Genomic DNA, 26,461 nt, shown 5'->3' on the forward strand with positions numbered 1-26,461 from the left:
GCACTCCAGTCTAGTTTCTTGAATCGGTTTAGTGAAGTGACATTTTTGATTTTTGTGGGAAGTTTGTTCCAGCTCCTCTGTTCCAGGTTTTAACTCCTCTGTATTTTATTTTTTTCTGACCTATGGCTTTTATGAAAAGTGGAACCTTCAGGTCGGCTTCATTTCTTAGATTGTACGATATTTCTTCTTCTACGGTTATAAAAAAAGGATCCGAAGAGAGGGGGAAACTGTGGTGTCTTCAAAGCATTGTAAACAAAAACCGCCTCGGCTTTCTATAACAGTGATAGATGCTGAGGAGTCTCACTTCCTTGTATCTAGAACTAACCGATGCGTTCCAGGGAAGGCCCAAAATTGAACGAACACATCGATTGAGAATGGAGTTGATTCTCGCAAGGTTTTCTTGGCTGGTGGTACCCCATGAGATAATTCCATAGGTGAGGTGCGGCTGAATTAAAGAAAGGAATACCAGTCTGAGAAGCGACGCAGGCGTGAATACGCGCTACGCAGAGGGCCTAGCGCGTATTCACTCTAGGGACTAAGTTTTCTTTCGTAGGGTTATCATTTGTTTTACCGAATTTAGCTTATCATCTTGCCAGATTCGCGAAACTTGGTTTCATTCACCCTTTCAAGTTGCTGTTCTTTGAATGTTACGTCTAAATCAATCAATATTTAGTCGTGTGTTTTTCGTTTTAAGTTTCGTTTCGAAAGTGATAAAGCCCAAGAAACCTATAGGGAAAAAGAAATCCAAAGAAGAAAAAATTAGTCAAGAAACACATGTCATGATGAACCGAAGACGACAAATGAAAAGCAAGAAAAACACTGACAGGGAGAAAATTGAGTATACTGAGTTATGCAAAGCCATTAGAAAGAGACTCAGAGAGGATATAAGATGATTTAACACAAGAAAAGTAGAACAAGCATTAAGGGAAAACAAAGGATTTAAATTAGCAGCCATGAGCAGTAATACAGAAAGACAAATGATACTGAAACTGAAGAATAGCGATGGTGTACTTATAAATAGCAGAGAAGGCATAATTCAAATAGCAGAAGACTACTATAGAGAGTTATACAAGGAGCGAGGGAATGATACCAGCAGTGGGGAAGATGGATTGCAAAGTAGGAACACATACGACATACCCGATATTCTTCCTGATGAGGTAGAACATGCATTGAACAAAATGAAGAATCGGAAAGCCCCGGGGGAAGAAGAAGTTACTGTAGAGTTGTTGAAATTGGGAGGAACAGACATAACACAAAAACTGGCAAGGCTCTTCACAAAGTGCATTAGAAAAGGTGTGACGCCTAAGCAGTGGAATAATGCAATCATAGTTTTGCTGCATAAGAAAGGAAATAAATTGGAAATTTTAGACCAATTAGCTTGTTATCCCACATCTACAAGTTGTTCACAAGGGTCATTACTAACAGATTACAAAGAATACTTGATGAGAATCAACCGAAAGAGCAAGCTGGCTTTAGGACAGGATTCTCAACTATGGATCACCTTCACGTAATATCACAGCTAATGGAGAAAGCAAATGAATATAAAACACCATTATGCCTGGCATTTGTGGATTATGAAAAGGCATTTGACTCCATACAGCATAAAGCAGTGTTTCGGGTACTGGAAAGACAAGGCATTGATACCCCATATATTATGATTTTGAAGAAAATATATGAGAGTGCAACCTCCTTTATTAGACTAGACAAAGAGTAGGAAATTTAAAATCGAGAAAGGAGTTCGACAAGGAGACACAACATCTTCGAAGCTGTTTACCGCTGCCCTTGAGGAAGCTTTCAGAAGATTAGACTGGTCGCAGAAAGGAGTCAATGTGAATGGAGAGTACCTAAACCATTTACGATTTGCAGATGACATTGTGGTCATAAGCCATGATCCCAAAGAATTAGAGGAAAATCTTAATCAGTTATGCACAGCTAGTAAGGATTTTGGACTAAAGATGAATATGGCTAAAACAAAAGTAATGATGAACAAGTATGCCACGGAAAGGGAAATAATGATTGAAGGAGCAGTAATTGAAAAGGTGGAGTCATATACTTATCTGGGACAAGTTATTAGCTGTAATAATGATAAATGGCTGGAAGTCAAGAGAAGAATAAATTTTGGATGGATAGCATTCAGGAAATATAGTCACATACTGAAGAGCAATATCCCAGTTTGTCTGAAACGTAAAATAATGAACCAATGTATACGCCCCACCATGACTTATGGAAGTGAAACTTGGGCAATCTCCAAAAGAATGGAAGAGAAGCTAAGAACTACATAGCGAAGAATGGAACGAATTATATTGGGAATCAGACTGTTAGATAAGAAGAAAAACACATGGATTAGGCAGCAAACTCAAGTAAAGGACATTCTTATCAAAAGTAAAGAACTAAAATGGTCTTGGGCAGGACACATAGCCCGAAGACATGATGACAGATGGACTAAGAAAATAACAGAATGGTGTCCAAGAGGAGCTAGAAGAAAACCTGGAAGACAAAGGCGGAGATGGATAGATGAAATTCATGAGTTTTTGGGTAGTAAATGGATGGCCAGTGCTCAAAACAGAAGGAACTGGAAAGTTGCTGGAGAGGCCTTCATCCTGCAGTGGATTGAAAATGGCTGAAGATGATGATGATTTTCGTTCTAAACACCATATGTTTGGATTTTTCTGGATTCAGTATAAGCTGATTCTTTTGAAGCCCACTATGCATCACAAAGAGGAAGGCAGAGATTTTGAGTTGAAGCTGATTAGGGTCTTTATCTGTGATCAGGATGGAAATATCATCGGCATAGGCTACTAGGTGAGAAGATGGAAGAATAGAGTGAAATTCATCGATGTAAAGAAGAAATAGGATATGTCGGAGAAGTGAGCCTTGAGGTACTACCCTGGAGAAATAATGGATGTGGTAGTATGATTGATTTGTTCTTACGTTAAACGGCCGATCAGTAAGGTAGTCTTCAAGGACAAGGTTAATTTACCCTCTCAAGCCAAGATTACTGAGTTTGTTAAGTGGAATGATATTGTTTATGCAATCAAAAGCTTTCGATAAATCAAACAGTGCTGTAGCATAGTGACCATTTTGAAGACTATCAATGATCCTTGAGCAGAAGTCAAGATCATTTGATCTTTTAGAGTGATAAGCATACTGTTGTTGATGGATGAGCTGATTTACATCAAGAAAACCCATGAGTCTGCTATGAAGAATTTTTTCGAATAATTTTGCAAAAACTGGGAGTAGAGCTATTGGGTGAAAGTTGTTGTAGAGTTACAACGGTTTCATTTTGGAACATGGACGAATATTGCTTTCTTGATTTGAGAAGGGAATTTACCAGTTGAAAGGACATATTGCATAAATATTGCAGTGGCGTAAGATTTGAACTAAGGACCTTTTTCGACAGAGGAGATATTTCATCAAAGCCAGGCGTTCTCGTTTCTTTCAATTGATGCCCTGCTTCTAAAATCTCTTGATCCGATAGGGGAGCGAGAAAAAAGTTTCTGATTGAGTACTTGGCAGATTCTCTCACTTCATTGTCTCTGAAGTCAAGCTCGTTTTGAAACACGTAATTCTCACTTGATATAAAGTGGCTACAGAAGGCAGTAGCTTTTAGCCCGTCATCTGAAATGAGTACCTCGTTTTCAACTATATCTGCAAAGTAGCTTGTGATTTCAGTTTACTTCTCTGTAATAGCTTGTCCAAACCGTCCATTTTTTCTTGCTTGTTATGATACCTGTAAGTTGAGAACTATAGTATTTTCTTTTCTCTGACCGAATGCAGTCAGTGACTTTGTTTCTGTATTTAATTTTATCAGCCTCGATTCCTGTTGCTCTAGCAATTATTATTATTAATTATTATTATTATTATTAATGTATTTCCGAAGAAATGTCCCTTTACAGCTATGCAGCTAGAGGACACGAGTTACATACAGAAATTAAACATAAATGACAGACAAATGCATTGTGTACAGAGCCCGCATACAATACACGGCCTTAAACAGCCTCTGGTGAAGATACACAAAGATACAACAAATAAAAGTACCTACAGATACATCAGAGCGTGGATAGCGCGGCATCTGAGACTAGAAGGTGAGATATTTTTCCCAGGTAACACCCAAATCCTTATGTTGGGTGACTTTTTAACTTGAGAGTTCGCTATAATGATGTTCGCATCGTTGTTGGTATTTTTATTCTTGGTGATAGAGTTGTGAAGTTTTCTCTTTGTTGATGGAGAGCCCAATCGCATGAAGGTAATTTTCCAGTTCATGCAGCTGTCGATTGGAGCTCACAGTAACAAACTGAAGAAACTGGGGGCATTCTGTGATGATGAGGAACTTAATATCATCTGCGTAAGTTGTAAAATTAGCATTATTTGCTAGGAAGGGTTCTAAAGATGCGGCGAAGAGGGCTGCAGAGAGAGAGAAAGCCAACTTGGGGGAGCCCTCTGGAGCAGAGAATGCGGTGATTATGGTCCTGATTTCTGATCCATAGGGTCTTGGACTGAAGGAGTTTCCTAAGGAGAATTAGCATGTGGCCAGAGATTTTGAAGTAGTTGCCATATTGCTCCGAGAGCATAGGCTTTCACAATCAAAGGCAATTGGGAGGTGATCTGATGCACACTTAAAAATCGGCGTTGTGAGAGAGATGTTCGAGGTTATGGAATAAGAGGTCGAGGTTTTGATGTCGTCTTGTAGGTTGCGTATGGGTTAGTCTAAGGCCAAGAGATGAAGGAGCATTCGACGTCCTTCACAGCAGCTTCATGTCTTGGGGTGGGGGGGCATGTTGAAATCTCCTAAAACAAAGGTGAACGTGTGAGGCTTGAAGTGGGTTATAATCCAAGTAGTTAGCTCATCCCTTGTGTCGGGATTATGGTCAGGAGGTAAATATACAGCTACAACTTGAGTCCTCACTTCTTTGACTTTACAAATTGCAGAAATGGCTTCAAATGCAGAAGAGTCGCTGAGTTATGCACACATAACATGGTGGATGTCTTTGTATATGATGGAGACGACACCTCTACGTCTGTGGTAACTGCCGTTGCAAATATTTCCATATCGGTGGGGAGTGGCCATGTGGGTAAGTTGTCTTTCATGGTTAAGCCAAGTTTCCTGGATACATATGAAATCATAATCGTTGAGCAGGAGGAGGGATTGCAGAGGGGCCAATTTGTTGACAATACTGTGCAAACTTTGCGAGAAGACCCTGAATGTGGGGCATGGATGGAGGTTTTTTGGAATAGGTTACTGCTATTGTAGAGGATGAGTTAGTGGGGATTGCTGGGGAGATGGCCTTTTTTTTTTTTTTCTTCAGAGAAAGGTCTGATAACTATGGCTGGAGGCCAGTAGTCGGGATCCAGAACTTTTTCGTAGGCAGAGGATGAACACTTTACTAGGGTTGAGGCATAGCCTGTTTGCCTAGTTTTTAGCTGTTTTACTTCGATGGGGATATTGTGTTCCACAAGAAGCATTCTCTTTATAGATCCGGGGCTTGTTGAGGGTCCAAACCGGGAGACAAAAATCTTGGTTCTGGGCAAGACAACAGAGATGTCATATTTCTCTGGGAGCGTCTGTTTACTGCCATGAGTCTTTCATAATTGCTTGTTTGCTAGTGTTGTTGGAATTCTTTGGTTGCCTTCCAGCGGGGGAATGGGGGTGGGGCTTTTGCTTCTCGATACACATCCCTGGTCGATGATCCTCGGTTTAGTAGCTTGGTTATGTCTGTTGTGTGGTACATCATCGTTTCTTTCATTAAAACTGAGTCAACTTATTAGTGCGGTTCACTACGCGGTTACTTCCTGTGGACGTTTGTCGCTTGGTTTTCTTTTCTTCTTCTCATCTCGACTCTCAAGTGATTTCAGGTATTGCAGTAATCTGATTTGATTAGCAGAGTTTCGAGGGCGCTTTCATTTTCTTTAGCCACCCTATTGGAATTCTTATTGTGCATCTTTCCATTTTGTGTAAGCAGTTGGCCAGACGCCAGGGGTGTATTGTGTGACTACGCTGCGGTCATTAGTGCAGCGACATAGTTGAGTACTTATTTCCTGTAGGGTGCAAGCGATGGTCCGGAGGGCTTCGCACAATTTCGTAGTTGCTTGCTCGATTGCTATTGTTTTTCTTTTCCGAATAGCCTCCCGCACTTTCAAAATCTGTTCCGCGAATTCTTTTTCTTTCTTTGCTACATGAGTTTTTAACAACGTTAGTTCTTTCCGTATCATCATTAAGCTGGGTACTTTGGGTGTAGCTGACGGTCTGCTGTTCGCTGTGGGTGCTGCTTTAATATTTTTGGTTTGGCTACTACAATTCAAGTTATCTTCTTTTAGGAGTGGGGGGGGGGGGGGTATTGCAATCTTGCTTTTTAATTTGGTTTCGCTGAGGACAGATTTGAGTTTGCCACCCATTCTCGTTCGTTTCATGCGAGTCGTGATGCATTCAGAGACTTTGCTCTTCGAGGAGATGCCCTTGAAATATCGTGGCTATCGGAAGATTTGTTCACTTGGGCGGCGTTACCCTTACTTCCGGGGTGGTTGCAATGAGGGATCATTGCTGTGTTTATGCCCGATAGGCGCTTCGCCACTTTTTTCATATTGCCAAATAGGGCCGTTAGTTAGTGATTGGTTTAAAATTCTAGGAAGGAATAAACTCTGCTAGGTCGAGAACCCCCTATATTCGTCCTTGGGAGTCGAGACTCCCAAGGGCGAATATAGGGAGTTCTTTCAACTTCAGAACAATCGGCGTACGCAGTGAAGTGAAGTTCGCACAGACGACCTTGAGAGAAGATAACGATTAAGGGACAGGACACAAAAGGCACGTAGAGCGCTGTTGGCTTTCGATACAGCTTAATATTAAAATCATAAGTATCTTTTTATCTTATATCTTCTTTCCGGAATCACTTAAAGATCTGGGTTGGTTACTTAAATCCGCGTGGGAAGGTATCAAACTTAAGCCAATGGGATCACCGTGGCACTGAAATATTGCAGACATTGGAGGAGCACGTTGGAGGACGTTTGCAATGCATGACGAACTTTACCTAATCATCATTTCTTTCAAGGTTGTCTATTTTCTTTAACATATTACGAATCTTGTTTGAGATGAACAGGCTATTTTCCCTCTTGGCTTGGTGGTCTTTTTAATCTCTGGACTCCTGATATATGACACGTATTTTTCATAGCTATTAAGGATATGCTAAAAAAAAACAGTTGCAATTTCTTCGCCGCCTAGAGGAAATGACATCTTCTAGAAGTGGATTTGCAGTTCGATTGCCATCCTTAGATGTTTTCTGAGACGGACTGCCGACAGGAGCATATACTGGAGGGTATGAAGGTTGCTTTACACGTAAGTTACTCCCGCAACAGGAGCATGTGTTTGCTGGAAAGTAGAATTTTCCGTGGGTTTTTTTCCCAATTGTATGAAGGACTTGATGATCTACTGGAGGTTCGAATAGGATCTGTCAAATGCGAAATGTTTTGCCGAAAAATATAAATAAATTCACGCAGTTGCGCGTTTACCGACATTATTTTTTTAGTTTCATCAAGAAGAGAGACCATCATGGATTTGTGAGTATCCAAGATTTGAAAAATGAGTTTTGTGGTCAATTCATGTAGTCAGATCTCAGGCGAGGGTAGCATTGTTCTTTTCTCACTATCGCTCGGGTTTTTCGTCCATCAAACAGCAAATCGATCACATGCAATTTATAGAAATTGTTATTTGGTTTTTAGGAGCATTAGCAACTAAGGCCATATTGCTCCGGGATATCCGGTGGTCATTCCCTTGACCTTTCCGCATCCTCCGTATTTGGTGGTGACGGGCTCGAACCCCGGTCTAATCAAGAAGCGTGTGCTACGCACTGCTGCTCCTTCCCACCTGGCTACGGAGACGCCATTTATAGACATGACACATACGGCTAAGTATTGTTAAGTTGATGACGCGCCTAAAAACCGGTCTACAACTGACCAGAAGAGTGATGACCTTGACATCTGCGTGTCATAATTCGTCTCGTAAAATTTGAAAAAGAAGTGCGTACACCACTTCTAGTCGTCTGGACGTACCGTATTTCCCCATGTATAAGACGCACCATTTTTCGAAAAATTCGGGGTCTAAAAACTAGGTGCGTCTTATACAGTGGTTGTAGATTTTTGTACTTGCATTTCGCGCTTGTTGTCTTTGCGCTCATTGTTTCGCACTTGTTACTTGTATATTAGGTTACGATTTGCCACGTTCTGCCCATAAATGGCTCAGAAAAGATTTTTATACAGTGCTGAATTTAAGTTAAAAGTGTCCAGTTTGCAGGAGTGAATGGAAATCGTGCTGCTGAACATAAGTTTGGTCCTCCTCCAACTGAGAAAACAATCCGAGACTGGCTACGGGAAGAAGAAGATACTCTACTGAAAACGCTACGGCAGAAGAAGGCCATGACAGACAAGTCAGCAAAATGGACTGATTTAGAGAGGGAATTGAAGATATGGATTGAAGAGCAAAGGGCAATTGGAATTCCTGTGTCCAAAAAGATGGTTCAGCATGAGGCAAGAAGAATTGCTGATGAAAAAGAAGTTGCTGATTTCAAAGGAGGACACAATTGGTGCTTGAGGTTCATGAAACGGAATGGACTAAGCATGCGTACACGCAATAGACTTGTCCAAAAGATGCCTGAAAGCTATGAGCAGAAAGTCCTTGAATTTCATCGTTTTGTCATTCAATGTCGGAAGACACATCAGTTTGAGTTGGGACAGATTGCAATTATGGACGAAGTTCCCCTTCAATTTGATGTCCCAAGTAACAGAACTGTTGATAAGAAGGGGGTGAAAACTGTAACTCTGAAGACAAGTGGACATGAAAATAGCCATTTACAGTTGTTCTAGCTTGTTGTGCCGACGGAACAAAGCTGCCTCCTATGCTGATTTTCAAACGCAAAACAATGCCAAAAGAAGACATTCCCCGACCAGTGATTGTCCACGTTCATGACAAGGGTTTGATGGATCAGGATGGGATGAAGATCTGCTTTGAGGAAGTTTGTAGCAGGAGTCCAGGTGGGCTCTTACGCAAACCTGCCCTATTGGTGCTTGATCAGTTCAGGGCACACATAACAAAAAACACAAAGAAGATTGCTGCAGAGCAAAAAACAAAACTTGGCGTCATACCTGGAGGCTTCACATCCCAGCTCCAACCACTTGATGTCAGCATTAACAAATCCTTTAAAGCTGCCATGAGAGACGAATGGAACCAATGGATGAAGTCTTCTGGGGACAATTTGACACCAGCAGGAAGAGTGAAGAAACCAACTATAGGAGACGTTTGTACCGGGGTGAAAAGATCCTGGGATAATATCAAGATTGAGATCGTTGTCAAGTCATTTAAGAAGTGTAGCATTTCAAATGCCATAGATGGAACTGAAGACAGTGATTCGTCATCAGACACAGATGAGGACAAGCTAATGGATGGGAGTTTTGACAGTGATGAGGAGTTGTATGAATTTTATGATGAATAAAACTTGAGTTCAATGACTTTTTGTAATACATTTTTTTTCAAATTTGGGCCCCAAAATCGTCTTATACATGGGACAGTCTTATACATGGGGAAATACGGTACTTCTTTTTGAAACTTTCTTTTAAAGAGGAGTTTTTAAGGCGATAAGCATTTTAATTAAAAATTCTGTCCAAGAAAGCAACGCCGTCTTTCCTACGTTCATGTGGAAGATAAACCATCGGCAACTCACCGTCTCTATTAACGAGTGGTGGCGGTTCATCGGAAGAGCGCACAACAGTCACACAATTCAATTAATTAATTCGCTTCACTGTTCCATTTGTGCACGAACAACATAATTTTTGCGTGTTCGGATAACATTAAAGTCACAACTGCGTTTCCTATTATCTAAACGAGACGGCTTAACTCGCTTCGGAGCCGATTTATTCTGAGAAAGGAACAAATCCATGTTGAGCCTTCCGCCCTGTTGCATAATTAATCCCGGCATTTTAATTAAATTCGCGATCTGAAAGCATGCGCAACAGAACAAGTTGGACTCTGTGGCCAAGACTCGTCTACTCGGCGATCTCAGTGGATTTCGCTCTTTTCTCAAACGTTTCTCCTCGATCTTCTGTTTTTAAATTTCAATAAAATTTCGATTTAAATTTCATAAATTAAAAAAAAAAAACATTTTTCGAATAAATATTGATGACAATTATGTAAAAAAACAAGTAATTAATTGAATTCGCATTTTAAATCAAACTTTTATTACAATAATAAATATAAAAAAAAATTAAACATAATTATTCTAAAAACAAAAAAAAAAAAATACATATATATATTTTTATACAAATATACATATATAGATCCTGCAAATTTCGTTATGTCTGAGCGTCCACGTCCGATTAAAGAGAGCCCTTAAGAAACTCAACAGTGTTTTCGTTTAAACTGGATCTAATTTGGTACATATTTAATTAACGGCAGAAAACTTCCTTTGGGATTCTGCGTTGGTTGGTGTTTTGTACTGACAAGTTGCGGTTTATCCCCCCCCCCCTTATGGCCTCATCTTCAAAAAATCTTATTTCTTTTTTTCATCAAAAATGAAAAATTTCCTTTTTGACTGACGAGGAAACCAAATCTAACTTTGGGCGGGGTTATTCTATATGTATTGGCGCCTCACTAGCCAGGTGGGAAGGAGCAGCAGTACGTAGCACACGCTTCTTGATTAGACCGGGGTTCGAGCCCGTCACCACCAAATACGGAGGATGAGGAAAGGTCAAGGGAATGACCACCGCATATCCCACCGCATATCCCGGAGCAATATGGCCTTAGTTGCTAATGCTCCTAAAATTCAAATAACAAACAACAAACAATCTATATATGTATTAACTTTTATTTGACATTGTTATGATTTTCGTACAGCAGCTTCCCTCAATCACTAAGCCCCACTGCCTGACTGCGTTAAAGAATGAGAATTTCCAGATGCTGAGGGATATAACACACACACAAGTATATATCGCATATACGCAGATGAGCCAAAACATAATGAGCAGCGATTCTTTATGCAAACCGAAGCAACTGCAGGTGAATTACGGCGCGGGGAAGGACACGTCACGAAAAACAGCTGATACGGAGCTCCGTTAATCAGTGTTACTCTTGTTCTCCAGATGGGAAGGGCAGCGGACTTAAGCGAATTTGACAAATGGCCAGAAGACTGGGTCAGAGCATATACGAAACGTGAGCATCCCATGCTCACGTTCAGCCGTGGTTAATACCTACCGAAAGTGGTCCGAGGAGGGGGAACTCATGAACCAACGGCGAGGTGTTGGACGACGACGGCTCATCGATGCTCGAGCAGGGCGAAGGCTCTCCCGGATGGGACTTGACAACAGAAGGGCGACTGTGGCGCAAATCGCCTGTTGGAATTGGAATGCTGTTGACGGGAATAATCCCAACACAACACACAGTACATCGATCCCTGCTGAAAATGGGGCTGCGTAGCCGAATGCCGCTCCAAGTTCCCATGCTAACCACGGTTCACCAGCGACAGCTCCAACAATGGGCGCCCGAGCAGCTGGACCTTGAGTGTTTGGAAGAAGGTCGTCTGGTCCGACGAATCACGTTTCCTGTTGATCATTTGGACGGTCTGCGCTGTAGCACAGTGGTATCGTCACCGTCTTCCCCACACCGGGTGGAAGAGGGCTGGGTTCGAATCCCGTCGATGACGCGAAGAAGTTTAGTGGACCTTTTTCACTCCGTGGCTAAGTTAAGTCGGTCTCAGGCGTAGATAGCAAGGTTTTTCTCCCAAAAACTGGGTTTTTTTTTTCGTCCAGCAAAACAGGCAAACCGACCAGAGAACACACGCAATTAACAGTCATAATACATATATGGGTATATGTATTATGACGCCTTGAATGGGTTCAGCACGCTGAATTCTGATGGGATCCTTCCACTTGTTCAGATTACGAACTTAAGGGGGCATAAATTAAAATTAAGAAAAGACAGATGTAGATTAGATGTGCGGAAATTTGCCTTTATCCAGCGGGTGGTTAATTGCTGGAACAAACTTCCATCTGTCGTTGTGGAAGTTGATAGCTTGAATAAATTTAAGGAGGAACTGGACAGGCATTTGGAGGGAATGGTGTGATTGTTTTTTTTTTTTTTTTTGGCTGATGCTGCATTAGCTCATTTATTTGCTTTCTTGCATCACATGCCACTACTACTACTACACGTAAGAGATTACAGGTAGCCCTAATATAATAATTTGAATTTGAATTTTGACTATGTGTTTGGCCGGGTATGTGTGAGTCATTTCCCTGGGGAAGTGACGGTACCTGGATGCACTGTGGGATGAAAACAACCCGGTGGCAGTGGCATAATGCTTTGGGTGATGTTCTGCTGGGATACCTTGGGTTCAGTCATCCATGTGATGGGTACTCTGACATCTACCACCTACTCTCTAACCAGAGTTGTCTTCCTTATCAGTTCCATTTTTCTGTCTATCTCCCCCCCCCACCCCGGTGCCTCCGTAGCTAGGTGGGAAGGAGCAGCAGTGAGTAGCACACGCTTCTTGATTAGACCGGGGTTCGAGCCCGTCACCACCTAATACGGAGGATGCGGAAAGATCAGGGAATGACCACTGCATATTCCCGGAGCAATATGGCCTTAGTTGCTATTGCTCCTAAAAACCAACCTATCTCCCCCCAGTCTTCAGTCTCCCCCCTACTCCGCCTATTCGCAAGTAAATGCCGCACACGAACTAATTTGAACAATCTAAAATCAATTTCGCCCACCATTTTTGGCTTTCTTCAAGCACTTCCCCGCTATACTAAGCGATAATTTTTTTTAGGCCCTAGCCTCTGAAATCTCTATAAATTAGGTGGCAAGACCTGCCAGAGGAAATCTTAAACTACTAGGTACCTGGTCTGTCCCCACAGGGTAAAAGTGGGACAACATTGGGCCTCTGCCGATTAAATGGCCAGAAGAACAACGGTACACGACACCACGCACTTCAAGATCCATACACTTGAAAATCTCTGGCTTTTACAGTGATCTGTATCACCACACAATGTAAACTATGCAGAGATTGGGGAAACCCCTGGTGCTGTCTGACCCTAAACACACTTTACTTTACTCGCCAACCCAGATTTCTCCTTGTGGACCATGGATATGCTCCACTGACTTATAATGGGGGTCGACTCCTCTATTCATCCCATTTTTTCTGTCTTTCTCCCCCCAGTCTTCAGTCTCCTGTTCCTCTCTATCTGTCCGCCAGCGTATTCCCCTCAGCTCAAAATTTAATATCATCCAAATTGAGTTCGCCCACATTTCGGTCTTTCAATCTAGCGTTCAACCCAAGCAAACGTAATTTTTTTTAAGGTCCACTGAAATCTCAGGAAACTAGGTGGCAGGACCTGCCAGAGTAAACTACAACTACTGGGTATCGCCTGCAGGGAGCGAAGTGTGGGCAACGTCGGAGCTCAGCAGGGTGTGGCGGCTAAATGGACAGAAGAACAACGGTACACAACATCACACACCTCAAGATCCATATACTCTTAAATCTCTGGCCTTTACAGCGAACTGTATCACACCACGATGTAAAGTACGCGGAGATGGGGGAAACCCCTGGTGCCGTTTGACCCTAAATACACTTTACTTTACCTACCTACCTGCCTGAGGTTCAAAATGGCTGCTTTCCTGCGTGTACGTGTCGTTATCGGCTCCGTGAATTTTTTCAGTTTAGTTGTTTAAAGTTGTGTTAGAGTCCAGATTTTTGAAGAACTATTAAGTTGGATCACCTTGGTGAGTTTTATTTTTGCGTACTCTGGGTGCAAGCAGAATTCTGTGCGTTATTTTATTCAACGCTAAGGATAATGGGTCTGCCTTCCATAGTGCCATTGTCTTAGCATTGCAGAGCGTGGCTTCGGGCCCTTTTCGGGTCACCACGTCTGACTTCTGCTTTTCGAGTGGGCTCAGTTTCCCCCTTGAGTGACCTTCAAGAACACTTTGTAGTGCTTCGGCGTTATTTGTGACATTCAAAGTGAAAAACAGCGAATTGTCACGTGTACCGCGTGCTTACCCCTACCATAACTCATAATGGTAGTGCTTCCACTTTTCCCTCGTCAGCTTTCTCCTCAAATCGACCTCGCCAAAAGTAACCCTACCCCTCTAGGGCTATTTCTGCTGTTGGCAGTTTCCCCCATCCCACGTGTTTAATGTGTGGTTAGCCAAAAACTTGAACAGGCTATAACTCGGTGTTCAATTCACGCACGAACTTGTGGTCGGTATCTTTCGCCATCTCCCGAAGTTTGCTACTCACCCAACAGCTATCATTCCGCTTGTCCGAATATTCTCTTTTATCCGGATCTGTCATAACGGAAAGCAGCTATGACGTTTCTGAGATTCCAAATGGCACTGAAACTCAAATGGAAGACATGCTGGCTTGTGCCAGGGCAGAACCCAACCACAATATCAAGATGGAAGACCCTGGCAACCAGAAACCAGGACATATCACCAAGAGGAAAAATAAGAAAGAAGTCCCCAAATCAGACAGAGAAATCCGCAGCACCAGCCAGACTAAAGAAAACGTGGACAGAGAAACCTTCACTGCACTCCTGGGAATACCGAATGGGGCAGCCCTGCGCCTTGGCCTCCAGACTGAAGCCACCCCAAATCTATGGCTTGTTGGAGATCCGGTCGGCTCCCTTGTCTGGCCTACTTTTTACCCTTCCCTGGCGTGGGGAGACAGCCCTGCTGTCCCCCCTTCTCGCCACCCTTCTTTTCCTTCTGGTGGGGCATGGGCATGCCACATTGTAAACTGGAGTTGTCTTCCCTTTCGGCTCAATACTTCTATCTATCTCCTCCCAATCTTCAGTCTCCCTCCCCACTCTACCAGCACGCTAGTGAACGCTCCACACAATCTAAATTCCACAATTCAAAATCACTATCGCCCACCATTCTTTTGACCTTCTCCTAGCGCTTTCCTCTCCATACGATCACATTTTTTAAGCTCCTAGCCACTGAAATCTCAGGAAATTAGGTGGCAGGACCTGCCAGAGTGAACTATATACTAGCGGGTTCCTGGTCTGCCTCCACAGGGCGAAAGTAGGGCAACGTCGATCCTCAGTAGGGGCGGGCGGCTAAACGACCAGAAGAAGAACGGTACAAAGCATCACACATATACAAAGTCCACACACTTTTAAATCTCTGGCTTTTCCAGTCTACTGGTTCACCCACAATGTAAACTACGCCAAGATGGGGGAATCCTTGGTGCCGTTTGATCCTAAACACACTTTACAACTAAACATCCTCAAACATAATCCATAGCTTCTGGGCAGAGATGGAAACAATTACCACGTCATTGATAATTCAAAATGAGAATTTAAAAGTCAAGACAGAGGAATTACAAGTAAGAGTTAATATGTTTGACCAAATCATGAGTGGCAAGGCTGGTTGGGGAACCACTTTTCTTCATCCAGTCACCGCCCCTCCTATTCTGTTGCAAAACATAACAGCGATAGCTTTCCCGCTATTAGTTTTGTATGGGGCGGGACGCTTAGAATCAACCATTTCGGGGTCCCTCTTTTTCCTTATTGCCCTTATCTCGCTTATTTTTTCCTGCAACTCCAAAGAAATTTCAATAACGAACCCTCATAGACCTCCCCGAACACCGAATTCTTCGGCTTCAACTTTCCCTCGATTCGACGAGACATAAGCAATATGAATGAGGGCGAAATTTTCACGGTTATAAACTACTGGAATAAATTACCTAAAAGGGTGGTAGAGGCTGACAGTTTGGGGAAATTCATAGGTCAGCTGGATAATTACCTACGGGAGGTGGGAAAGCTTAGGTTGTCCATTTTCTTTTCTCTTATTTATTAATTATTTTAATTTTTTGGTTATTATTATTTTATTTTATTTATTTTTTTTGTTATTGTTATTTTTTTTCATTATTTTTTATTATTATTTCCTTTTCTTGGCTGGTGCAGCATAAGCCATAGGCTTCCTTGCACCATGTGGCCATTTTGACTAATACAAACTAATGTACCACTGTGTGCATTTACATCATTTCTGTTAGCAAACTACATCAGTAGTTAAAAATTGGCATCATTAAAAGGATATCTCATATTAGTATTAGTATTAGTATTAGTAACGGCCGTATGGTGCAAGAAAGCCTATGGCTTATGCTGTACCAGCCAGAAAAAAAAAAAAAAAAATCCGAACAAAACAATGATAAAAACAAAAATTAAATAAATAAATAATAATAATAATTAATAAATAAATAAAAATAATAAAATGAAATTAAAAATTAAATAAAAGGAAATTAATCCTATCATCCTATGCGCTTCCCTTACCCGAAAGTACTATCCAGATGACCTTTGAATTTCCCCAAACTGTCGGCCTCTACCACCCATGAAGGCAACTTATTCCAGTAATTTATAACTCGCTGGCTAAAATAGAACTTCCTGCAGTCCAATCTAAACATTTCCCCCCCTTAACTTGAATTTATGTCATCTAGTTCTAGCATCATTTATAATCTTGAAAATTTTGTCCTCATTCATTTTACTGATGCCTCTCAGAGCCTTAAACACCTCAATCAAATCTCCTCTAAGGTGTCTAGTTTCCAAACTCTGCAGCCCACATATTCGAAGTCTTTCTTCATAAGGACGCCCTTTTGCCGATCTCACCAGGCGAGTTACCCTTCTTTGCACCCTTTCAAGAAGCTCGATGTCTTTCTTTAGGTGCGGTCTCCATACTTGAACACAGTATTCCAAGTGTGGTCTAACATAAGCCTTATATAATGGGATTATCACGTCCCTATCTCTACTTGCAAAAGTTCGATAGATCATCGATAGGACACCATGGGCCTTCCTTGCAACCTGTTTACAATGCTCAGAGAATTTCATGTCTGACCGTATCGTAACACCCAAGTCCCTTTCCTCCAGTACTGGGTTTAGTTGAACCCCACCAAGTGAATAAGTTATTTTGGGATTACTGTTTCCCAGGTGTAATACCTTACACTTTGTTGGATTAAAGCACAGCTGCCATTTTTCTGACCATTCTTGAAGTCTATCTAGGTCTCTCTGAAGAAGCTCAGCTTGACAGTGATCATTAACTACTCTACCAATTTTAACATCATCTGCAAATTTAGACATCACGCCCTCTATCCCTTCATCAATGTCGTTTATGAAAATTAAAAACAACAGTGGTCCTAATACTGATCCTTGGGGAACCCCACTTCTTACATCAACCCAATCTGAGGAATAGCCATTTATCACAACCCTCTGCCGCCTGCCCTGAAGCCATCCTTCTATCCATCTAAGGATTTTCCCAGTGATTCCAACCTGTTCCAGCTTATAAAGCAACCGCTCATGTGGGACTGAGTCAAAAGCTTTGCTGAAATCTAAATAAACAATGTCGAAATTATTCCCTAAATCCAGCTCGTGAGTGACCCTTTCGAAATAGCGAACCAGATTTGTTAAACATGATTTTCCCTTTACAAAACCATGCTGAGTATCCTTGAGAATTTCAATTCGATCCAAATGATCCTGAATTCCACCCTTGATCAATGCCTCCATGATTTTCCCTACTACTGAAGTCACACTGACAGGTCGATAATTTCCCACTTCACTTTTAGAGCCACCCTTATGTATGGGAGATACATTTGCACTTTTCCAATCCAAGGGAATCTCCCCAGAGTCTAGTGATGCTCGCATAACCAGCCTCAGTGGTTCAAGGCACTCGCTTGCCGCCTCTCTCAAGATTATAGGGTATATTCCATCAACTCCAGGAGCCTTACTACTCTGTAGGCTTGAAAGTTTTTTCATTAAATAATCTTGCGAAATTTCAATATAATTAATTACATATTTTTTAACTTCGCTCCCACAATTTCCCATTGCCACAAAAGGCTTTTCATTTGTAAATATCGATGCAAAATAACTGTTGAGTTCATCTGCAACGGCAGCTGGTGTATTTATTACTATCCCCTTTCCCTTACGTAAAGGTCCGATCTGGTTTGTCCTGCTCTTCTTGGCATTTATATATGTGAAGAATTCTTTATCCCCCCTCTTTGCTCTGTTTGCTAGTGATTTCTCATAAACTGCCTTTGCCTGTCGAACCTTTTCTGTGGCTCTATTACACATCACCTTTTAGCTGTTATAGGTTTCAGTACTTTTTATTGCTCTGTAACGTTTCCATGCCACCTTTTTCTGCTCAAGTAATGTGGCAACTTCACTATTCATCCAACTTGGAACCCTTCTCGTGGAGTATTTTTTTAATGGTATATACGCATTCAAGGCATCTGTGATTAATGTTTTAAAAGCGTACCACAGTTCAATTGTATTCATTCTCTGCGCGATATCTACCCAGTTAATAGAGGCCATGTAGTACCATAAGGCATCGTAATTTCCATTCCTTTGCCTTTTACTTCTGCTACCTCTCTCGTCATCATCCACCGTAGAACTCCGTGATCACTTCCTGCTACTGGTTCCTCTACTGTCAGCCCTGTTATGTCGTCTGATTCATGTGTGATGATGAGGTCTAGGATATTCTTTTCTCTAGTACTTTCCCTGACATGTTGATATAAATAACAGTCATCTAGTTGATTTAAAAATTTTGTTCCCCATGTCGAGTTTCCTTCCCATTTACTCCAATCAATTAGAGGCAGATTGAAATCACCCATAATAAGGCATTGACGCTTACTTGCCCATTCCATTTGCATGTAGAGGCTTTTGTCATAGTCTTCACAATCACCTGGTCTGTAGATTACGCCTACTCGCATTGTACCTTTGTTTCCAACTATCTCACACCATACAGACTCTATACTAGCATGTGAAACGTCTGAATCCGGGAAAGCTATCGTCGCACTCAGGCTGCTTCTGATAAGAAGCATTACCCCACCACCCCTTCTATCTAACCTATCCTTCCTAAATACATTATACAAGCCGTACTGAAACTCATCATCCCCAATTTCCGGGTGGCACCACGTCTCTGTAAGCCCTATTATGTCCGCGTTACTTGTTTTAACCAGCAGTTCGAATTCGCTCATTTTATTGACGACACTTCTAACGTTACTGTATAAACAATTAAGATTTACTGTTCTTGTATATTTAACAACCCTAACACAACCCTTGAAGTTTTTTAGGCTCTCTTCCCTGATATTAACTACCTGCTCACGTGAAACGTCTTTGCCCCCAGAACATCTAGATAATACGTCCAGTTGGGGTAACAGATAAGAACTCTTAAGGTATGTGCAAGAGTTACATTGACCAATATTATCAGATAAACGCGTGTCAGTATTACCCACATCCCCCCTAACTAGCAGTTTCCCTGAGCCTTTAAGGTATCCTCAATAATACTGGCAAAATCTTTTGCACCACCTTTGTTTAAGTGTATCCCGTCTCTACAAAACAAATTCCTTCTACCTACAAGTGTGGGCCATGCTGATAGAAATTTACCCCCTAAAGCCTTGCAGATTCCTTCAAGTCTTGAGTTAATCCACAAGACTCTTAACATATAATCCCTCCTATCGTGTCTGGGCAGAATTGCAGACACATAGACACTATGGCCTAGCTCGCGACATTTCCTCAGCATGGTCCTGTATTTTTCCAACAAATCGTCAGATCGTGTACGTTTAATATCGTTTGTCCCCACATGAATAATAATATTTTCTTTACCCCCTTTAAAATCTGACAGTCTGTTGGTGACATCATCAATAGTTGCTCCCGGCAGACATACCCTGGTTCTGCTCCACCTATCTTTATTACAAAAAATATTCCCCGTTTCCCTTACAATGGAGTCTCCTAATAAGACAATGTCCTTTCTAACCAGGGTAGTTTGCACTTGGTTTTTCTGTTTTGAGGCTCGAATCGGGTGTGCATCACTTGGTAGATTGCTGGAGTTTTGAGTCCCTGACGAGCTCCCAGAAGCATTATTTTCGAGGGCAAGCACTCGTTTTTTCAGGGACTCAAATTGTTCCATCAGTGCACCAAATTGTAATTTAAGATCTGTGCACTCCTTACATCGATCACAAAGAAAAGAATCCCCAGGTGAGGTAGGATTAGTCACCAGGTCGACCTTGGCAAACATTCCACAGGTTCCACAACGGATTAAATCATGACTCACCCGTAAATCGCCATCTGCTATTTCCGTGTGAGTCACGATACCCTGTGACGTGTTTAAGGCAGATCTCGTAACAACCATTATAAAATTAAATAAATATCAATGAAAGTAACTTTAAAAAATTATATCTATAATATTATTAAAATCAAACAGTTACAGGAAAACCTATAACAAAATAATCCAACAACATATTGTGAATACGTTCACAACGAGTTGCCATGATATTGCGCTACCTCGAATAAGTAACGCTTCACCAGAGGAGAAGACTATGTTACTTATTCTCAGCGGACAGCATCACCCATACGGCACCGTTTCGGAGGTTCTCCTTTGGTGAAGCCTTACTAATTCGAGGTAGTGCAATATCATATCAACTCGTTGCGAAGGTATTCACAATATATTAGATATACTTAATGATGCCAATGTATAACTACTTATATAGTTGGCTACGTACAGAAATGATGCAAATGCACTAACTTGTACATTATTTGTTAAACTAGTTATGAAACCTGAGGCTTTAGCCCTAAACTATACCATAATACTAATACTACATTTCAATGATTACGCCTTTCTTATTTGGAACAGTTCTCTAAAAGCCAAACTCTGTCTTCTGGGGGTTGAAGAGTAATCCTGTCTTGAGTGGAGCTGAAGAAAGGTGGAGTTGTGGTTTTCACGACTGTCCACTTCTTTTATGAACATAGAAATTGTCTACTGAATCTTCCTTTCTACTGAATCCCACAGTTTTCCGATGATAATGCAGCAATTCCACTTGGAAACTGTACAAACCTTTCAGCATTTCTACATTTCTCCATGGAAGTTTTCAGCAATAGAAAACACCTGCTATCAAATATATAACATTACGCGTGTCCACGATTCTTGTCATTATGGAACTCGTTAGTGTCTTAGTTCATATCGGCAGCTCATCTCTTCCATAAACTTTGAGCGTGATATATACGTGTATGTACCTTAGCTTCATCTTTTCCGAAAATCTAGGTGTTTGCTTTGAAAATAACGGATTATAAGCGATGACGCTCACCAGCTTTTTTTTTTTTTTTATTGGTGCCCAGGTTTAGATAGTGTAAGAAATAAATGTGACAAAAATGATGGAAATATTTGTTTATCTAGAATAATATTATACTAGGGAAAGAGTGGTCATTTGCGAATGGGTGAGAAAGGTTTACTAGAAGCAGAACAATGGGGCAGTGAAATGAGGGTGATTGAGAAACGTTGGATGAATTCGGCATCTGCACATAAGTCCCGACAGACGGGCGAAAAGCATTGTCAGCTCCCGACAGAAAGGAAAATCGTTTTGCAATTTTTTTCGTAAAATTAATTTTTGACTTCATTTTCAATTGTGTTCATTTGATTTTTAATTATTGTTAATTATTTCTTACTGCAATGCAACATTTACGATTTTCTAATTGTTTTTGTTTTAACTTCTGGAGAGTATCATCCTGAAGTGTCGTACGTATCGTATTGAGATAAACTTCTCTTATTATTTTACAAAAAAGGTTTCTATTTATGTAAATTTTGTGCCGTCTGCTAACTCACCGCTTTACACACCCTAGAATTTGGGGAATTTTCTGAGAAGTGCAGTAAGATTTGCGTTTTGTGGGCTGCTGGTGACTTCGGTAGGGTGGAAGTCAACAACAAAAGAGGTGTGAAACATAAATGAAGATAAATAAATAATAAATATTTATTTATATGTACTCGTTTCTCACACACAGGGCACGCAGACCCTGAATAAAGGTGAGAACGCTAGGAGTTACAGACAATACAAAATACAATACAAAACTAGAATTAAAATGTATACAAAACTTACATTAAGAAAACAGAGTAAGCAGCAAATCCTTATAGATAGATGGATTAAGAGTAAAATCAATATTGTACTCATTCATTACCTGAAGGAAACGAAACAGAGGACTTCCAAGTAAGTGATGAGGACGAGGGACGGACAGACAGTGAGAAATTAATTTTATAACGACAATTCAAACGGGGCATGCGAAAGGAATTTGTTCAAGAAGAGATGGAGAATCGATAACTGAGTTTATGATATTGTAGACAAAAAGAGACCCATGGAGTTGTCATCTAGAGTGAAGAGGAATGATTCTGGAGCGACCACAAAGAGCTCCATAATTTCGACGGTGTCATTTCGATTCCTTAAGAATTTAATGAATTTAATTTGAATTCTCTCAAGTCTGTGAGTGAGAAAGATATTCCTGTTGTGGGAACCAAATAAGAATCAAAAATGGGAAGTGGAAACTGCTTGTAGAGAAGAATTATAACTCTGTCACTCTTGAAGAACGATTGATTAATCCAAGAAGTTTGCAAGTCTGAGATATTATGGGAAGAGGGATAAAGGTCATTCGAAATAGGCCACCTAAATCCTTGAAAGTATCAGTACTTGCAATTAAAGTTTCCAATATAATAAGCAGTAGGGACGAAGGGTCTAACTACACGATTCGAGCGACAGCGACATCATTTACATTTTAACGGATTTAGAAACAAGTTATTTTTATTGAGCCAAAGTGAGAGGGAATCGAGACAGGACTGAAATTCATCTCTGTCAGTTGAAGAGCAACAACTTTGTGAAGTTTAATATCATCTGCATAGTTGCCACTCAACATTAACGGAGTCAAATAAGGTTGACAGATCATTAGTGTAAACAATAAAGAAGAACGCACCCAATGGTGAACCTTGGGGAATACCTCGCGAAACGGTAAACGGAGTTGAAGAAAATTATTACGGATAGTTTACTAGTTGTAAGCAGTGAATCAAGCAAATCTAGTAAAGGGGATCGTAGACAATAAGATGAAAGCTTGAACAGCAAATGATCGATGTGGCCAGAGTCCAATGCATGTGAAATATCAAGGAAAAGCGAATCAGTTTGATTTCTTTTGTCCAAATTAGTTTGTAGGAAACGAGAAAACAAGGCATGATTTCAAACTGTTGATTTCCTGGGAAGAAATACATACTGATGATTATTGATAAAAGGGTGAAAATAGGAACTAAGATATTTATATATAAAGTAGGAGTTCAAAAATTTTGTAATTGTATTCAGTATAGTAATAGGTCGGTAGTTATTAGGGTTAGTTTTAACACAGTTTTTTGTATAAATCGGGATGATATACGCCTCTTTGAACGATGAAGGGTAACAGCCATGAAGAAGACAGTAATTGAAGAGATTTGTGAGAACTGGAACTACGGATGAACTATTGTTATATATATATATATATACAGTATATATAATATATACAGGGTGATTCACTACCAGTGCGACAAACTTGCAGGAGGTGTAGGGGGCACAAAGACGAATTGGAATCACATAGCATTGCAGGGTCCGAAATGCCTTCGTCCTGCGATAGAGGACGTTGAATGGGAGGTCGCGTGAACAGCGATCCCGCTGGAAGTCAGCATTTGCGAACCGGTTCCCGAGGCAGTAGGATGGACGAGTATTCAAACGTTGAACTGGCCGATATGCACCTCGCGTATGGAGCTGCGGACTGTAACGGGCGTGCCGCTCTGAGCTTGTACCAGGAACGTTTCCCACACAGGCGCGCTCCTCATCATACGATTTTGGCACGTGTGCACAGAAGGTTATGTGAGACTGGTTGTTTCACGAGAGGTACCATGAAACGAGAGCGAACGACGAGGACGCCAGATAATGAGGAGAATGTCCTACGTCTTGCAGAAGGCAATCCGAATACGAGTAGTCGAGCGATATGCCAACGATTGGGTATTTCCCAATCAACTGTATGGAGGATACTGTCAACAAACCAAATGAGTTCATACCATCTGCAACGCGTCCAATCATTGGAGTCTACGGATTATCCACTCCCGAGGACTTTTGCTACTTGGTTTCTTCAACAGAAACGGTTTGCAAATGCTGAGTTCCAGCGGGATTGCTGTTCACGCGACCTCCCGTTCAACGTGCTCTACCGCATGACGAAGGCATTTCGGACCCTACAATGCTATGTGATTCCGATTCGTCTTTGTGCCCCCTACACCTCCTGCAAGTTTGTCGCACTGGTAGTTAATCACCCTGTATATATAATTATACATATATTTGAATAGCGTTTAAAATAGTTAGAAACGGAATCTTTCATAATAAAATAAAATAAAATAGTACAGCGTACATCAGAGGCAGCAAAAAGCATATTCCTCTACATGATGCTTGAAATATAACCATATAAATAAGAATAAGAGTTAAAATAGAATAATGCCAGCAGTATGGTAAGACAAGAGCGAAAATAATCAAAATTAAACCTAAATCAAACCGGGGGGGGGGGAAGAGAAGGGTAACAAGAATAAAAATATTGCAGTAGAAACTCTTTAAAATAATTTAGAAAATCTAAATGAAAGAATAATAATTCATTGCATTTTGAAAGCCAATTAAATAGAAATTTAACGGTACCCTCTCTGATGGGTACCAGGTCCAAATTTATGTGAAATATCACCAACAGAGGTGTTAACCACTACAATAAAATAAAACAAAAATAAACTAAAAATAGACTGACCATTATGCTCCATCTGAACAGAGGGCCGCAAGGCCAATAATGGTCAGGAAATCGATCGAAAGATCAGCCCGCCATCCGATCCTCAGATCAAACCACTAATGCAGAATATCTGAACAGAGGTGGTCCTGATGCAGCGAAAATTAAAAAAAAATAGAACAGCTACGAGCACTCCAGTGCAAAGCCACACTACTGACAAAGTAATCTCAACCAGACGAATAATGAACTATCATTATTCGTCTATATAATCTGGTTGAGATTACTTTGTCAGTAGTGTGGCTTTGCACTGGAGTGCTCGTAACTGTTCTATTTTTTTAAATTTTCGCTGCATCAGGACCACCGCTGTTCAAATCTTCTGCATTGGTGGTTTGATCTGAGGATCGGATGGCGGGCTGATCTTTCGATCGATTCCCTGACCATTATTGGCCTTGTGGTCCTCTGTTGAGATGGGGCATAATGGTCAGTCTATTTTTGGTTTATTTTTGTTTTATTTTCCCTCTTGTCTTACCATACTGCTGGCATTATTTTATTTTTTTAACTCTTATTCCTATTTATATGGTTTTATATATATATATATATATATATCTGATAATTAAAATAAATATGATATTTAAAATAAAAAACATCAGCCAGTAGTACGGCAAAAATGCAGAGCGAAACGAAACGTAAAATAATATAAAATAAACCAACAAGGAAGGGAAAGTAGAGATAATAAGACAAAAAGGTAGTCGATAATCCCCTGTATAATTTAGTCAATTAAGTCATTAAACCCAATTAATAAAAACGATGTAAATTTAAAATAATGCCAATTATATATAATTTAGCGGTACCCCCCTCGAAGGTACCAGTTCCAAAAGACGTGAAATATCACCAAAAAAGGTTAAAGAAACTACCAAAAACTAAAATATAAAAATGATAGACTGACCATCATGCCCCATATCGACAGAGGACCACGAGGCCAATAATGGTCATGGAATCGCTGCATTTCAATTGTCATACAAATCATCGCAAAGGCGGAAATATCGAAGAACCAAACCACCCTTCCATTCTCCGATAGATCATCTATAGATGATCTATCGCCATCTATAGATGGCAGCACAGGCGTTGCTATTCTTTTCCTTTCTATTATATAAGCTCGTTATGTATGTATGTATGTATGTATTTAACTGTCGAAGGGTGGCACCCGGGCATACATCCATCTCCACCAATTTATCATATAACATATTCTCATAATGGCCTGTTAGTGTAAGTGTGTGTAATGTGTTATAAGTGAAACAGGCTACTCTGTCACCAGGTGATAGTCCATTGGGCAATTACCACCTGGTGCCCATCCCTGGCACGAGGAGCTATGCCTGGATCTATTAGCTCTGGCTGTGCATATTGCACCTAAATCCCGCACCCACCAGTAAGGGTGCCAGCAGTCCCGCTCCTGGGGTGCCAACACCCAAAAGCCAGCAAAAAAAAAAAAAAAAAAAAAAAAAATGCACCAACTAGGAGAATACATCTTACTAGTGAGTGCAACAATCCCGCCTCATGGTCATTCCACAAGGCCAGCCAAAAAAAAAAAAAAAAAAAAAAAAAAAATTTTTTTTTTTTTTTTCCCTTCCTTCCTCTCCCCGCCTCCAAGACAGAATGCCTATCCATCCAGAGGAGGGGAAAAAAAAAAAAAAAAAAAAAAGGTCTTTAGTCAGTATTAGTAACAACATGTATACTCCTCCTTTTATTAAATGTCAACCTGCAAAACCGTTGAAATTCTACAAAATTCCTTTCATTAGACAGCCAAATTAATTCAGAACCCCTAATAAAATTAGGTACCAAATTAAATAAGTCTAATCTAAATTCATCATACAAATTGCATTCATATCAAATATGATCCCAT

General features: G+C 40.8%; 1 protein-coding gene across 1 annotated transcript in view; it reads right to left on the minus strand.

Annotated features, from left to right (window-relative positions):
- The window catches only part of LOC150080029 (kin of IRRE-like protein 3), a 926,673-nt gene that overhangs the window by 381,123 nt on the left and 519,089 nt on the right, over positions 1-26,461 (minus strand).

The sequence above is a fragment of the Mastigoproctus giganteus genome, chromosome 9, assembly GCF_048544385.1.
Source record: "Mastigoproctus giganteus isolate SK-2022 chromosome 9, ASM4854438v1, whole genome shotgun sequence".
Lineage (NCBI taxonomy): Eukaryota > Metazoa > Arthropoda > Arachnida > Uropygi > Thelyphonidae > Mastigoproctus > Mastigoproctus giganteus.